This window comes from Lissotriton vulgaris, chromosome 2_1 (genome assembly GCF_964263255.1).
Source record: "Lissotriton vulgaris chromosome 2_1, aLisVul1.2, whole genome shotgun sequence".
In the NCBI taxonomy this organism is placed as follows: domain Eukaryota; kingdom Metazoa; phylum Chordata; class Amphibia; order Caudata; family Salamandridae; genus Lissotriton; species Lissotriton vulgaris.
In genome coordinates this window covers 1,896,009,632-1,896,026,839 of record NC_141687.1, presented here as the reverse complement: position 1 = coordinate 1,896,026,839, position 17,208 = coordinate 1,896,009,632, and the positions used below count along the sequence as shown (strand labels likewise).

The 17,208-nt window shown below is 44.3% G+C and overlaps 2 pseudogenes; both read left to right on the top strand.

The window, feature by feature from the left end:
* Window positions 1-11,664: 11,664 nt before the first annotated feature.
* On the top strand, window positions 11,665-13,287 carry LOC147733482 (uncharacterized; annotated as a pseudogene).
* A 47-nt stretch (window positions 13,288-13,334) lies between these two features.
* Window positions 13,335-15,252, top strand: LOC147733481 (uncharacterized; annotated as a pseudogene).
* The last annotated feature ends 1,956 nt before the right edge of the window (window positions 15,253-17,208 follow it).

The following is a 17,208-nucleotide window of genomic DNA, read 5'->3' as shown; positions in this document are numbered from 1 at the left end:
ACTCTTTTCCATACTGCTTCCAGTTGTAAGTCAATGTAAGGATTAAAGCATGCCTCTGTCTATTGTATCAGTCAAAAGAAGAAGAGGACACCCTTGGTTCTATTACCCCTGTAAACATAGAAGCTATATAGATGAGTTGAATTCAACCAGATATTTGGTTGCCTAAATATTAATGGGTGGATGAAAGGTCCATTACTCCTAGCCTTTCGGAGCATGTACAGTCTGAAGTTATTCAATGCTAGTCAGTTTAAATAATTGTTGAGAGAGAATAGCCTTTCGTTTTTTTTTGGGAGGCCATCTTTGGTTTTTCTTTTCGAATGTTCATTACTCGGTATACAGTTTGAATGCTTCAAGCAACAATTTACTTCATCAAACTTGTCACTAAGATGATTCAGTGGCAGCTTTTTAGCATGACTTGATTCTCCCCTGTGCATAATCTACATATAACAGTACAACAGAAATAGTGTTGTTGTACAATACATCCTCCTTCCGGGCAAGGTCTTTTAAACCGTGCTCCAGCTTGATCTGTTTAAGGAGAACAAGGTAGGGGACCTTCTTCTACCGAGGTGCTCATATTGTTTTTGATTATGTAGTCTGTTGAAATTCCTTCATCTATTTTCCTAGAACTCTGCAACGCATTACCGCCCATTCCTTAGAAATCAGAGGAGAATATGAAAGATGCTGCATTGACTGTCTGCATGTGGTTGGTAATATTAACAAATAACATGTTTTTCTTTTGTGCCCTAGAATTTTGTATGAGCAATTACAAACCCATTTCTTTTTGCAAACGGTTCCAAACAGTCGAATATTAATATGCCAATGCCGGCAATGGCTTTTAATAGGAAATGTAAAGCCAACATTCTGTATAGTTCAAGCACTTTATACTTTTCTTAAAAGGCTTTGAAATGCCGCTATCATTCAAGATGAATTTCAGTGCTCTGTCACAATGATTGACCTCTTGAGGTATATTGTTGTCTCAATGGTTGACATTGAAGACATTTTACGAAGGAAAGGACAGTAAGAGCATCTAAAAATCCATATCAAACAAATAGGTAAAAGTATACAGAGTAAGTGAAACAGTCTACATTAATTATGTGAGAGACTCTACAACAAAGTCTCTTGCTTTCACACCTGAGTTCTAACTTGTTTATCAACACTTCTTTAAAAGTTTGCACTCTTTCCAAGTTCAGAAAATGTTTACACTGACAATGTTGTTTTGTATGATATCACACTTTTTGTAATTACCATCATATTAAATGTCTAATATCATTATTAAGTTTCAGCTACTATCACCACGATCCCCTGATGAACTATCTATGTGATTTAGTCAGCTTAATGAGTAATTGTTGCCGTGATGTTTTAAACTGCTAAAAATAACATTATTGGAAAATGTAGAGTTTGGAGAGAAATCAGAGGCACTCACACTATGGTATTTTGCTACAATAGATATATTTCGTTCTTTTCTACCCTTCCTACTTAATTGTGATATCTCCTAATCCAATGTTTTCTCCCTCTATGTATAGGTTAACACATGTAAAACCTCGCTGGGGAAGATTGTGGTTGAGTGTGCAAGTGGGTAAAAGATTGATCACATTCCTATCGGCTGACTGGATTAAAATGTCCTTAGTCTAGAGAGTTCTCATCTCTTATCTTTTCTAATGACAACTCAAATGAATGAGAAATAACATGTATGACATTTTTCCATACCATAAATGGATTTGGTCTACTCAAGGGATACAGCATAATGTAAGGATGATCGCAGACAGCAATAGTAGACTAGAAGTAGCCTTATTCTATATTACCCAGACATCGTACAGAGACTGAAACGCCCATTCCAACAGCGAGTAATACACCAACTGCCTAACGCCGCCCATGCCCAAGGTTCTATTTAGAACCCAAGTACATCACAATGCCTTGGGCATAGGAACACAATGTCTCCCCATGGTCATACACAGGTCAGCATGAAAGTTAATCACAATACACCTACCTTTTTTTCGGAAGAAAACCTTACATTCTCAAAGGTAACCCTGAAGTGGAAATCTAGAATGTATATGAAATAAAACCTATTCCAGATCTTTTCACTTCTTCCCACATTTACGCACTTTGCTCTCTACATGACATTGCACAACAATTTGGGGGCCTTTGTTGTCGTCCTGCCCTACCACATCATCGATAGAACGTCAAACACACTCTCCACCATCACTATGCCCTATAGGTTCCTCTGGTTCTTGTCTTCTAGGATCCTCAGTGACCCCCTCACCCGTGTTCTATACTCCTTGATGGCAAAAATTCTCTGTCAGCCTGTCAAACTAATGATTATAAGGCCTGAGCATGAAATTCCACTCCATTTGTGGAGTTTGCAGAGTTTTTCACACTCCGCGCACCCTGCAGTAGCGGCTGGTGTGCCATTGCAGTAGCAGAGTGGGGGGACCAAAAACAGTAACATAAAACATTTTAAAAAAAGAACTTACCTGCCGCATCGCGCCCGACAAAACGCCACTCTTCTGTTTCTTCCTTGCTGCAGCACAGGCTCCCAGCCTCCCCTGCGACCAATCGTGACGCTGCTCCCATTCATGAGAGCAGCATCAGTATTGGCCTAATCACCCTCAATTTGCGCTCCCAGGGAGACCGAGAGCCTGTGACAGTTGTCTCCAACCCAGCAATGCAGCTGGGGTTGGAGAGAGCTTCACTGTGCATTACACTTTGGCCAGCCTGAGATGGCCGGCCAAATCGTCATGCGCATTGAATCACAGTACTCACCACTGTCCGTCCTGCCTTGCTCCACTCACTACTGTGCGCATCACTGAAAAGGGCAATGCGCTTCACAGATTGATCAGTGAGCACATCACTGACAGATGATGAACTTGAAAGTGTGCACATCACTTAAAAGGAACATGCGCTCCAATGACGATTGAACCTCTCCAATGGCAACTGAACCATTGATGCTAACCAGCATAGATGAATGAATGCCCTCGTCACAAGGCAAATGCAGTGTATCCTCAAAATGAGCACTGACATAGAGCACGCTATACAAATTCAAAATGGGCAGCTAAATGTACCACGAATCAGGGCGGTTCAACAGACGTGCAGGACAATGCTTATCAGTGATATGGAACAAAGAGCTCCACTGACGTCGAGACTTCCAGCAAGAGACAGTTGCTGCCGACGGTTAACCTGCAAAAGGTGACAAACATATAAATGTCCAAACAGGCTCCATATAGACAGCCTGCAACAATTCTCCATGCAAAGAAACTTGACTATCCTTGCATGGAGACATTCGAACACAATAATCAAGTTAAAGATATTGAGTTGCAGAAATATCTAGTTTATAACACTGTGACACATAAAGATTGTGTGCAAAAATATAGCTGACAAAAAAATTGTTTAGTCATGCTTCTTATTGTACCCTTGAGGCCCATGTTTTCATTCTCATAGATTATCAGAATCCTTCTCAATTGTGTGATCAGTGTCCCTAAAAAGGCACTCTCCCTAGTGCATTTTAAGTTTTCTACTGAGATGATTATGTTGTTGAGTTATGTTTCCCTTCAACAGAGTGTTAGATGTAAGTATTCTAGACATTAAAAACTGAGTTTTTTCGAGGAGCAATTTTATTTTAATGTAGTAAGGCATGCAAAGTGTATTATTTTTCTTAAATATTAAAAAGCTAGAACTGATACTTTTACACCTTCTTCAGCCTCATGGTGTTGTTTTAATTCAGGAAACATTACATTGCTGTGGCCCCTCCTGCAAGGTACTGATAGATGATTGGTCTAATGGATCTTGATTGCGATCATACGTCACTGTTGGTGTTATGATGATTGAGAGACCATTTTATTATGTGAGACAAAAAAGATTTTTGAAGACTGGTCATGTTCGCTCACTTTTACTTATTTCTACCACAAACCGATTTCCAACTTCACTTGCAATAGATTTTGCTTTAAAATTACAATAATACAATGAAGAATCATCCTCACTAGGTTGACTAGCGGTTAGACACAGAGATACATATTACCGTAACCGTTACCCCACTTCACATAGCATATTTTCTGTTTCGCTGTGGGTTTTATTAGGAGTTGTTGGGAGTGATAGTGCAGAAATCAAAGTAATTTAATCAGTCCAACCAGTCTCTTTCAAAGCGGACTCCAGCTCCGCGCTATATTCTTCTTCAGGTGAATGTATTTTTGCTGTCATTTTAGAATAGAGCATAGGTTGAAGAAATCTCAACCAACATCCTCATTATAGTTGTTTAGTTCAGTCAATGATGTAAGATTTAAGGTTTAAGATTTGTTCAACAACCTTTATTTCTCGTTATAAGATTAGTCGATTTGCTTTTCTCACATTTATTCAGTGAGTAAGTCAATTAAATCCATTTACAGAAATATTAAGAAAATCATGGTTAAAGTAAAAAAAGTATGCATTGAATGACAACTGTATTCCTTAAAGGAAATGTTAGTCCATATTCGATTTATATAAGTTCAAAATGTAGGCTGAATTCAGCATTGTATGAGTATGTGGAATCTAGAAACTATAAATACAATAGGAACATAGGCGCTCTTTATGATGGTGGGTGGACCGCCACTGACAGGCCGCCTGTGATGGTCCACCCGCTAACTAGGGCATCGGTCCGACCACTGCATTACAATGCAGCTGGTCAGACCGCAGAGGTGCAGGGTTGGAATGCTGCCTCCGACAGGATCAAAGATACCATTGGGACAGCACTCGGATTCCTAATCCCTACAATGGGGGTGGTGCCAGCGCAAGCACCATCGTAGGGATTAGTATAGTCCTTTCCCACTGCCTGTTCATGGCGGTCCCACCGCCATGAACAGAAAGCCAGAAAGGGACTTTGGAGGCCCCTAGAAGGGCCCCCTTCCACCCTTCAGCCTCTTAGTTTGGAAAGAAGAAATACTTTTTTTTAAGTCAACACATTCTACAGCAAATCATATTAGGGTCATCTATAAAATATTTGCGAGTGGTTCAGTATTTCTCAAAGTCATTTACTTATTAAAGAGAGAAAAAAGGGGTGGAAAGAGGAAAAGGCCTAGTTAGGGCCTAGCAATGAAAATATGATAGAAATGAAAGCTTAGTGAGTTTTGCACCGGTTCTCGACATGTTATTTTTAAAACAAGCTGTATGATAACTATGCACCCAAGATTTTGTAAGTTTAGTAAAGGCATATGTTCCTAAATGTTAATCTACTGTCAGTTCCATTAATAGATTTTCGAGATATATTTTTTCTGCTGTATCAGGAAGAAACTGGATCGAAGGACAGCAGTATTTTCTGGATTAGTTTCTGGTTCAGTGTCTCTTCACAGACTGTTGATTCATCCGTCTTTGAGCACCAAAGAGGAGGGAGTAAGGTAGCAGTCTGGGGGATATAGGGAGAGCTTGCTTAATGAATGGTTAAAGAAAGTGATCATCTCAGGAATTTTGAAACAAAAGAAAATTCCAGTATTTCCTTTTAGGTTTGAAACCTTCTAAAGCAAGTAGTAAGTTAATATTCACAACAATATTTTCCATCATGTCTTTAACAGAATTTAAGCAAATGGTGAGCAAATTTAAATCCCGTACTTGCAAAAGTTGTCACCTTTGTGAAGAAGGATGACGCTTTCTGACTTTGGCTGAGGCGAAGTTTCAGTTAGTGTTGGAACTGACCTTTTTTGCAGGGTCATCCCCAAACTTTTTTGCCTTCATCCTATAATTTTCTGAACTGTTTTTGTTGGTTTTATGACTCTGGGCACTTTACCACTGCTGATAAGTGCCAAAGTTAATGTGCTCTCTCTTGTAAACTTGGTAAGATCGGTCTACACCTGTTTGGAATATTTAATTTACTTGTAAATCCCTTCTACAGTGGTATCTCATATACCCAGGGCCTATACATTAAATGGTACTAGTGGGCCTGCAGGGCTGCTTGTGCCAAACACCAAAGTAGCTTTTCAAACCTGTCTTAGGCCTCTGCCACTGCAGGGCCTGCACACGAAGTTGACTGCCGCAGTGTTGTGGCATGTAAAGTGATTGCCACATCCGAAACCCTCCTTTTAATACATATAAGTCACCGCTAAGGTAGGCCCTAGCGGATCTCTGACAGAATATTGACCTACAGAAATATTGGGAAATAAATATCGTTGTCAAAAATATTGACCTCCTATCTTTATAATGGTAAGTACAAAAATATCGAGAACATTTTTTTTTGTCAAAAATGTCGAAGTACAAAATATAGTTTTTTTACATGTATAAAAAATAATGTAAAATAAATTAACTAATACATTTAACTTATAAAATAAATGTTGATTTATTTGTAAATTTTAACAATTATAAGTACATTTAATTTATAAATAAATTAAACACACACATATATATATTTACTTAAAAATAATAAATAAATATACATTTTAATTAATTATAAAATGTTATAAATATATATGAAATTATAAATAAATATATATATACATACACCTGTAATATACAAATTACAAAAATATATATTATAAATTAAAATATTAAAATATTTAATTTTTTTAAATCTACATTTCACACTACATTTACTTTTAAGGAAAGTGTTGGATAGCGGAAGGGAAAAAATACTATTCCCACTCCAGAGAGGGCAACAGTAGGGAAAGTGTTGGGTAGAGTAGGGGAATAATTTACTATTCCCACTCCAGAGAGTCCAACAGTAGGGAAAGTTTTGGATAGTGGAAGGGTACAAAATTACGATTCCCACTCCGCGAGTTCAACAGTAGGGAAAGTGTTGGATATCATAGGGGTAAAATTGACTATCCCCAATCCCGCGAGTGCAACAGTAGGGAAACTGTTGGATAGTGGAGTTGTAAAAATGACTATTCCCACTACAGTGAGTTCAACAGTAGGGAATGTGTTGGATGGTGTAGGGTATACATTACTATTCCCACTGAAGAAAATGTAAATTTAAAAACAAAATATCAACTACAATACAAAATATATTAAAAATCACAAAAAACAAAACATATATAAAAATATAAAACATTACAAAACAAAGAAACATATTATAGTGTATACAAAATATAAAATTTACATAAAATTATAAAGAAAATTAATTTAAAAAAAATGTACAAATACATATTTTGTAATACAAATTAATTTTAATCTAAAAAAAGAATTATCACATAAATGTAATATTGTTTTCCAAAGAAAAAAGAGGACCTGGCCAAGAAGAAGAGCTGAAGGACTGTGTGAGGAGCACTGCCTTTTCTGTGTTGGGGTGGGTTGGCCTGTAGTTGCTGCTTCTGTCTGTAGTGGTGGGAAAGGACTGACTCTTTTTGCCCTGCTGGGGTATCCTGTTTGTACTGAATCTCGAAGGGCTTGTGTGTTCTATCCACCTGTTTTGGAAGACTCAGGGATATCAAAGACTTACACCCTTGTGCTATTCATTTGCTGAAGCTTCATGAGGATTATTGGAACTTCTGTGTGCTGTCACGCTATTTGGAAAAGCCCTGGTTGCTCTCTTGTTATTCATATGAGCCCTTGTGCTTTCACTGTTCTCCTGGAATTACCTGGTGCTTCACTGAGCTGGAAGCTCCCTTTTTGCTGTACTTTGCCGGGAATGTCGCTGTTGGTTCTGCTCTGCTAAAAATGTCCTCTGTTTTGCCCCCTTTTGCACTGTTGGTGCCACGTGCCGTGCCGTGTTGCGGGGTCCCAGGGAGGAGGGAAGACCACAGAGAAGGGAGCACAACCACTCTCCAGCTGAGCGAGCACTGAGGAGGCCCAAGCATCACCTAGGAACCTGCGCTGGGGCTAGGTGTACTGCTTTGCCTGGCGACACCCACAGAAGCCGAAGAGATCCCCCCATCCGCACCAGCACGCTGTGTCTACGTCCCCCTCAGAAAAAGAGAGTGGACTTGTGAAACCGTTCTGGGTCAAACGACAATGAGGGAAGGACCGAGGAACCTCACACGTCAGCAGGGGGGACGGGGCCCTACCGCAAATAGAAACTGCACTGTGTCCCTAGAAGGAGGCAGGAGAGCTACGCATCTCGCTGTGGTCGGGCCAGAGTCCCACCAGCAGTGCAATATTATAAGGACTCCGGAAAGCACTTGAGGCACCCCCCTGCATCCCAGGCAGGTGGCCCAAGATTGTTGCCAGCTGCGCTGCAGGCCCCAGCCAGCTAAAAGTTGGCTCAGTTGATGGTGGAGGCCGGTCGAGATTTCCCTCCTCATTTTTATGAATCAGGCAGATGCCTCAGGCAGTGAAGGTGTGAGTACCCTCACAATTAGTGAAAACTCCACTTGGGGGCATTTTCTGCAGCACAGGAAGAGCTCGAGAAGAGCATTGGATCGGAAACTGGCCACCTTAAAGGGAAACCTATCTGGGAATACCGTACTGTCCCTGATAGTAGGATGTGGAGGCAGAAATTTCCATATTGCCGATATTAGGAGTGCATGTGTGGCTCCTTGGGTGATTTATGGCTTAGGCCTCACACCTAACTGCTGCATTTTCTTTATGTTCTGATGTTGTGCTTCACCTGTGATGAAGACAGGTTGATGGCCTAATGTAGTGGATCATGCCAGTTGCACCTGGCTATGATATGGGGACGAGTACCCCTCTCAGAAACTGCACCAGATGTATAATGAGGTGCACTAAATGTGCTGGTATGTGTTTTCACAAGGTTTTCAGGCATGTGCAACTTATAGTTAACAGCATGCACTACATGTGATGTCATTAGAATTGTCTTATGGCAAAGTGATGTATAACTTGTACAACTTACAAGTATTTACTTAGTTGCAATACACGTAATGTTATGACCATTGCCTAGTAACACAGTGATTTGGTCTATGCGTTTTATATGCATTCTTCTGATAAGTGCCTAGTGGCACAGTGATTTATATGATTGTGTGTTTTTGTGTATAACACAAAGGTTTTATTCTATATCACCTTGTGTGGAGTCTCTTTTTGTGATGTGTCGGGTGTGTGACTGGTGTGTGTTTGTGCCTCTGGAATAAGCCTGACTGCTCTGACAAGCTACCAAGGGGGTGAGCAGGGGCTATCTTGTGTGTGTAACTCCCTTACCCTGACGAGAGTGGTGGGTTCCGCCTTGCTTAGGTGCACACACTAGCCAACTAGAAACCCCATTTCTAACAGTTAGGCAGACCCATTCCTCCAGTCATGCTTCCAAATCAAGATGAATGGGACATCATATCGTAGAGAACTGTAGTTCCTTGCTATCACTCGCTAAAATAACCTTAATTGCTAGTGGGCAATCATCAGTTTCTGCATGCAGAAACTGCATGTCCTGCAATTTGCGCTGCTGCAGGTTACATTCTAAAACTTAGGGCCTTATTGATGGGAGGCTTACACCAGTTTAACATCACTTTTTTATATTGCTCTGGTGGTGCAGGCCTCTTAGTCATATCTGTCAGGTGATGCAAAGCCACCCTGCAGGGTCTTTGTATGGCCTCATAGATATGGAGTAAGACAAAGCAGCACAAGTCGCTGCATTGCCTTAATCTGCATCAAGGAGCATTCCATGGGTGTTGCGGTGTCTGTTCCTACGCAACACTCATGGGTTTTGACGCTGCCACAGATTTACTTATTCGTATCAACCTGGGGCAGCACTAAAACCGTATGCCTCCCCAGACCAGGCGTTATAAGGGAAATGTTTTTATTTCTCCTAATTATTTCCTCTTTCTAAGTGTGCTGCATTCTACAGTACTCATGATTAGAGAAAGACGCCTCTCAGATTGTTTTTGTGCACGCAGGGGCCCCTTCCTGCACAAACACAAACCTGCCTGCAAGGGAGGTACCCTTACACAATGGTGCAAGGGTGCCTGTGCTGGCGCTAGGCAGCAATTTATGTGCCAGCTCAGGGGGAAGGGACAGGAATGCACAGTATTTAAAAAATGCAGTGTATTCCTGCCCTTTCACATTGGCATAGGGCAGTGCAGCAAGAAGACTTGTGATGTTGACCTACGCCAATTCCTTATAAATGAGTCACTTAGAGTCTTTGTATCTTATGAGCTAAGGTTACACTCTACTCCAAACATACATACATTTTGTCAGTGCGGAATAAGATTGTGTGCAAAACCATCAGCACACAAAAAATAAGCAATTGGTAATTAATGTTTTAGCAGCCATGAGATGCACCAATAGTAATCCTGTTGCATCACAGGGCCTCTATGTTTGTACCGTAATGTTTTACGTTCTGCAGCTTCACACCTCATGTTGCAAGGGCATGGACTTCTCAACTTCACACACCTCTTAGTAAACCTTCCCTCACTTTTACAAGTGAGTTTATGCATTATTTTTTGGGGAGATTATTTGTTGGTATGTAGTAGAAACAAATTCGAAACCCCTAGCCCTTAATACAATTTGTACAAATTTTCTTCACTAGTCCATCATCTTCATAGCTGCAAGAACTGTACTCTGCAAGAATGTAAAACTGGTTCTTGAAATTGGGTATACTTTTAAACAGGGGTTTGTTACTTTTTCACTTCAGATCAGGGGTAGGCTAGATATGCTGTTTTTAAACCTCACAAAATGCCAAAGAGTGAAATGATCCTACAAACAGAATTACTTCCTCTTGCAGAACTTAACATAGGATTGCAGCATGTGCAGTGGATTTTTTAACCGCCACAGTATATAGGTTTTTTTTTTATTCCCAATATAATTTCAGGTGTTTCTACAAAAGTAAGACAACTGGGTGGAAAGGTTTTTCAGACACCCACGAACCAGCAAGGCAGAACTGTTTTAAAGAACGAATCTTCAATATTTCTGGGTAATTTCAAGCCTGCAATATTGCACACAGATTATAATTTATAGATGTATGTTGTCCTTGAATACCTCAAGTTAATTTTTTTCAAACCTGAAATATTGCACACAGATTCTATGTCAGGAGCGGAGGCTTCTGATTAGGCTGTCACTTTCTCCGTTTATTGTACTCCAGCAGCCCTTAAAAGTGTAAACATTATAAACAAACTCCATTTCCCATGAACACCAGGGAAAATGGAAACAAAAAACGTCCCATCAGTAACTGTCCAATCCCGTGCCAGGACTCCTCATATCTTCCTCTGTTGGCACTCTATCCTCCTCTTTCTTCGCTGCTCCAGCAGCAGACAGATGAGTGCCTTTGTTTTCTATGCATTTCTGACTGAATTTTGACGTGTAATGTTATTGGTTAAAATGCGCTGTCTACCGCGTTACGGTTTTATTTGAGGTGACTGTGTGTGTTTTGCCGCAGGGCGATATCCGTCCCTTACGCAGTAGTGTTTCCTTTGGGCTCTGTGCGCGGGCAGCCTCCCGCCGCTAGGGGACCGCGCGTATGGTGCTGCCGCTCTGAAGAGCTTGACCCCCCGTGAGGCGCGAGTCGTTGAGTGCGCTTCGTTGTACGTCGGAGAAGCGGCTCGGCGCTCTCGCATATCACGGGGGAAGACCGGCGGGTATAATTGGCAGCGCTACAGCTAAAAATACAATAATCAGAGCCCCTGCCTGGAGCCTGAACACCCGCGTCGCGGGTACGGTATTTGGTTTGATTTTGGGACTGGCCCAGGCAGGCTTTCTTCGTGACTCATAACAGAGGCTGCTTGGTCCCAGTATCTTATTAACATGACCCCGCTGCGGTGGGAGGACGCATATCTCGGGGCCTTGTCCCATAATTAACCCCTGAGTAGCTTAAAGCCTTGTTGTGGAGGCATAATGGAATATGCAGAATATTACGAGGAGGAGGAAGAGCAGCAGGTCATTTACTTACCGGTGGATGACCACTTCTGTCAGATAATGGATTCCTCCCTGTTGAAAGCAGTGACGAGGGTGGTGGCACCCCTAGAACAGAAACTTGACCAACTGCAAGCGCAGTGCCAACCCCTGGGGCTGGGACCGGCCCTTTTGGGTCAAAAGGATCCTATTACTTTGTGCCATGTATCGCCGAGTACCACAGAACCCAATAGGAAGCGTTCCTCGGACGCGGGGGTGGACTCTGATGCATTTTCGCGTTTAAAAAAGGCCTTTTTAGAAGCTAAGACCACTGATACCCCTTCGACCTCAAAGGAGGTTCAGACTGCGGATTTGAGGGGAGATCAAGACGATGCGGCCACAATCGACCCGGACGAGTCTCCCCAAACCTCGGATGGAGATGGGGATCCAGACCATTCGTGGCCCCCTCCCAACCCACCCAATTGTCTAGTTCCGACACCAGTTCGGACATGCTCAACCCGGACGAGCTGCTCCACCCACGCTCTTCTCACTGGGTTCCCGCTCCCAAAGTGGCAGCTTACATGGCGGCAAGGCTGCGTAAGCCCCTAGACCAGGAGGTGCGTAGCTGTCTTCGGGCCTAGTGCCCGCGCCCCTCCTTGGAGGGTAAAGTTGCGGTTACCCCGGAAATTGACCCCAAGATGTCCACCTTCCTCACCAAATTTGTGAAAGACCCCAAAAAGGGCATAGACCGTTCTTGGAGGGCCTGCCAAGATAAACTATTGGATACAGCAGGGCCGTTGGTGAAAATCTTGGACATGACTGAGGATGCCAAAGCCTCGGGATCCCTGATTTCCCCGGAGACCCGTTCCGGTTGGGCGCAAAGGGCGATAATTTTTCTGGGGAATGCAAATGTAGCCATCTCTACAGAAAGGAGAAGATCTATCCTCATTAAGATAGACCCAAAGTTGGGGGAACTGGCTACATCTGAAGCAGGTCCGATGGCGGAGGGGAACCTCTTTGGAGACCTGTTCGTCAAGGAACTGGGTAAATTCGTAAACACATTTAACTCCCTCGACAAGACACAGACATCAGTGAAACGGATCTTCACCCCTCGTGTTTTTGGGGCAGCCAGCCGAGGAAGGGGCCGCTCGTCTGGCAGACCTTATACTAGAGGTTCCTTCAAACAAGGTGATTCCCATAGAGGCCAATACCAAGATCCCGACAAGTTCGGGAACTTCTACCAGACCAGAGGCTATCCCCGCCGCCGCGGTGGAAGAGGAACAGGTGACGGCGGCTACAACAATAACAGAGGTGAGACTCCAGAATGTGAGGGATCTGAAAGTGGGGGGCAGACTCAGATTTTTTCTTCAGGCATGGTCTTCACTTACCTCAGACGCTTGGGTCTTACAGACCGTCGAAGGGTTTCACATAGAATACTCAGGACTCCCCAATCAGTCCGTTCGTCCCAGACCCATCGGCTTCACGCTGGACCAAGTCGCTCTGATACACAAGGAGGTCGCGGACCTTCTCCAGAAAGGAGCCATTGTACAAACGGAGTTGCACCCAAGGGGTTTCATCAGCAACCTTTTTCTTGTAGAGAAACAGGACGGGGCTATCGTCCGGTGATAAATCTCAAGGAGTTCAATGGCTGGCTCATCTACCGCCATTTCAAGATGGAGGGGATCCATCTCCTGAGAGATCTCCTTCAGGAGGGGGAGTGGATGGTCCATTTGGACCTGAAAGACGCCTATCTCACGATTCCCATCTTCGCTCCCCACAGGCGTTTTCTTCAGTTTCAGTGGGGTCAGCGGACTTACAAGTTTGTCTCCCTTCCTTTTGGACTATCGTCCGCTCCGTGGTGCTTTACCAAGGTGCTCAAACCTGTAGTGGAGCGACTGCGCACGGAGGGCATTCGTCTTATAATATATCTGGATGATATGCTCCTCCTGAATCAGTGTCCCCGAACGTTGTTGGCTCACCTTCAAAGAGCGGTCAGCCTTTTGGAATTGTTGGGGTTCATAGTCAACCAGGTCAAGTCAGATCTCGTCCCGGCACGACGAATGCAGTTCCTGGGTTTTCTGATAGACTCAGTGGAAGCCACCTTGTCCCTGCCTTCACGGAAATTGTCCAATATCAGGCATGAGTTGAGACGTACTCTGGCGCGTCCGACGATCCTGTTACGACACCTGGCCAGGGTGGTCGGTCTCTTGTCGTCTTCCATTCAGGCGATCTTTCCGGGGCCCCTTCATTACCGGGCCCTTCAACGCCTCAAGGCCATGCACCTCCGCAAAGGTCTGACCTACTCACAGGTCGTTCCCCTCACGGAAGAGGCGAGAATGGAGCTTCGATGGTGGATCGAACACATGGACGCTTCGGTTCAAAACCGGACTTAGTAATTGAATCCGACACCAGCTGCCTGGGATGGGGCGCACGCTGCGGCGATGTCTCTACAGGCGGAGTCTGGTCATCAGCAGAAAAAGGCCTTCATATCAACTGCCTGGAGTTGATGGCAGGTTATTTTGCAGTGAGATGTTAGACAAAAGACAAGATTCAGTGCTGTGTCCTCTTGAAGATGGACAATGTGGCGGCAGTGCGCTACATCAATCATCTGGGAGGTACCAGGTCCAGGGCTTTGTCCGACCTGGCCCGCACCCTATGGGAGTACTGCCTATCCAACGAGATTTCCCTGTTGGCGGAACACCTTCCCGGCTCCGACAACCGAGTGGCGGATTGATGGTCTCGTCACTGGAGGGACACCAGCCTATGGCAACTTCGCCCAGACGTGTTCGAGGCGGTCAGGGACAGGTGGGGTCTGTTTTCAGTGGACCTTTTTGCCTCACGACTGGACACCCAGCTGGAACGCTACTTCAGTTGGCGTCCGGACCCGGAAGCAGCGGCGACAGATGCATTTCTGCAGGACTGGGGCAAGGAGAGGGGTTATGCGTTTCCCCCCTTTGCGATGATCATGAGAGTGTCAACCCAGATGAGGAGACAGCAGGCGGATCTGGTGGTTATCACCCGGATCTGGAAATCGCAAGCCTGGTTTCCAGCACTGATGGAACTTTCCTGGGATTTTCCAATCCCTCTACCCCGCGTTCCAGATCTCCTCAAGAATCCCCAAGGGGATCCTCACCACCTCCTCTCCACAGGCAGCATGTGTCTGATGGCCTGGCGGGTTACAGGCAACGCTGGCAAGTCCCGGGACTTTCGGAGGACGCTGACGCATTGTTGGCCAAATCCTGGGCAGATAGCACCAACAAGAGATATCGATCCGCATGGTCTAGGTGGAGTGGTTGGTGTCTGCGATTACAGATTGATCCAATGGGGGCGGACATTGTCCACGTCCTTAACTTCTCATCCTCCATAGTGAAGGAAGGCCTGGCTTACAGGTCAATCAATACTTTTAGATCGGCCATTTCAGCAGGTCATGTCCCGCTGGACAATCACCCAATTAGGGAACATCCTCTGGTCTGCAAATTGCTGCAGGGGATTAGGTTATCCGTTCCTCCAGAACCTCGCTACACAGTCTTGTGGGATGTCAATAAAGGTCTTAATTGTTTCGGAGTTGGCCGTCCAATAAGTACCTGTTGAGAAAGCAGATTTCGGCTAAATTGGCAATGTTGCTATGTCTGATTTCATGTCGCAGGGTCTCGGATGTGAGAGCCTTGGACCTTACAGGTCGCATTTTGTCCCCGGATGGGGTGACCTTCCATATTTCCAGGCGTACCAAGAGTGATTCTCGATCTATCTCATATCCTGCATTTCCAGATGTCCCAAAGTTATGTGTGGTGAGAACGCTAAAGGCCTATGAAGTGGCAACGATTGATATACGCCCACAGGGTGTCAAACAGCTCTTCATTGCTCTTACTAAACCACACGGGCGGTTTCATCACCTACTATCGCGCAATGGGTGCGCTGGGTTATGCAGGAAGCCGGCATAGATATTTCCCAGTTTGGAGCCCATTCAGTGAGGGGGGCAATGGCATCTAAGGCCTTTTCCCTGGGGGCTCGTCTGGAAGACATTCTAAAAGCAGCAGACTGGTCTTCCAAATCCACGTTCAAAAGATTCTACTTTCAGGCAGTTGTGTCTCTGGCCTCCGTGGTGGTAGACAAGCTTTGAACTAGCCTAATCAGAAGCTTCCACTCCTGACATAGAGTGAAAAATTTCCTAGCTAACGTACAGGAAAGTTTCAATTCTATTAAGGAGGCGGAGGCGAGGATTAGCACACCCGTTTCTTCATTCGAACCCTCCCAGAATTCGGTGTTGGGATGGTAAGTAAATCTTTTACGATGAAATGTTCACATATCGGCTGTTGCAAGCTATAACCTTTGTGGTAATTACCTTGTCTGGTGCTGTTGATTGACTTAGACAAAGTTTACTTTTCGGTGGCCTAATGAGTTTCCTTGTACCGTAGGTTCCGATGCTGGCAAGCAGGAATAACGGGCAAAGGACTGTGGCAGTGTCGCAGGAAGAAAGAGGAGGATAGAGTGCCAACACAGGCAGATATGATGAGTCCTGGCACGGGATTGGACAGTTACTGATGGGACGTTTTTTGTTTCCATTTTCCCTGGTGTTCATGGGGAAATGGAGTTTGTTTATAATGTTTACACTTTTAAGGGCTGCTGGAGTACAATAAACGGAGAAAGTGACAGCCTAATCCTCGCCTCCGCCTCCGTAATAGAATTGAAACTTTCCTGTACATTAGCTAGGACATTTTTCATTATTCTTTACAGAGCTACGTAGTCCATGAATACCTCAAACCAAATAAACTGACACACCATGCATTCACATTTCTCATAATTAGTTATGATGGGAAATGACAGAGCTGCATTTTTCAAAGTATGTGCTCTGTATTTCAGTACTTTTAGCACAAATATGCAGGAATCTCTCTGCACAGCACCCTGGTCCTGATGTTTAACATTTCCATTTGCAAAGACAGTTACAAATTACACATTCACTACTGTGAATAGAAAAGAATTGGTGAGCTGAGATGTGTACTAATGGATCAGTTCACAACATTCCAAATCGTAGCAGGTCACAATGTCACCTAACTCTCCAGTATTCAGAGCAAGAACTGTGACCTTCCCGGTCGGTGTCACTGCTCTCCTCCCATGCAGCTCCACCATTAAGGATCTGCCTTTGAGACTGAGCTCCTTCCAGGTAGGTGTTCAAGGCACTCCTCACCCACAGGCTCTTGCTTGTGCCTCATCCCAGGTGGTCTAGTGGAAGAGCACCCTGCTCTTCCGCTCTAAGTTCCCTGTTCTTTTTTGACTGTTTTCTTTTGCACTTTTGACAACTTTGACGACCAAGTCCTCTGCACCACCCCAACCCACACCCCCAACAGACCCTACTTACATGGACCCCTCTCATGACAGAAGACACCCTGAAGAGCATGAAGACCATCCACTCCAGAGCACCTTCAGACCCCTCCCTGCCACACATCTTCCTCAGGGTCGCCACAGCCATCACACCTGAGCTGTGTCGAACCATCAACTTCTCCGTCGAAACCGCCACACTGCCCGACAACTGGAAACACTCTGAAGTCA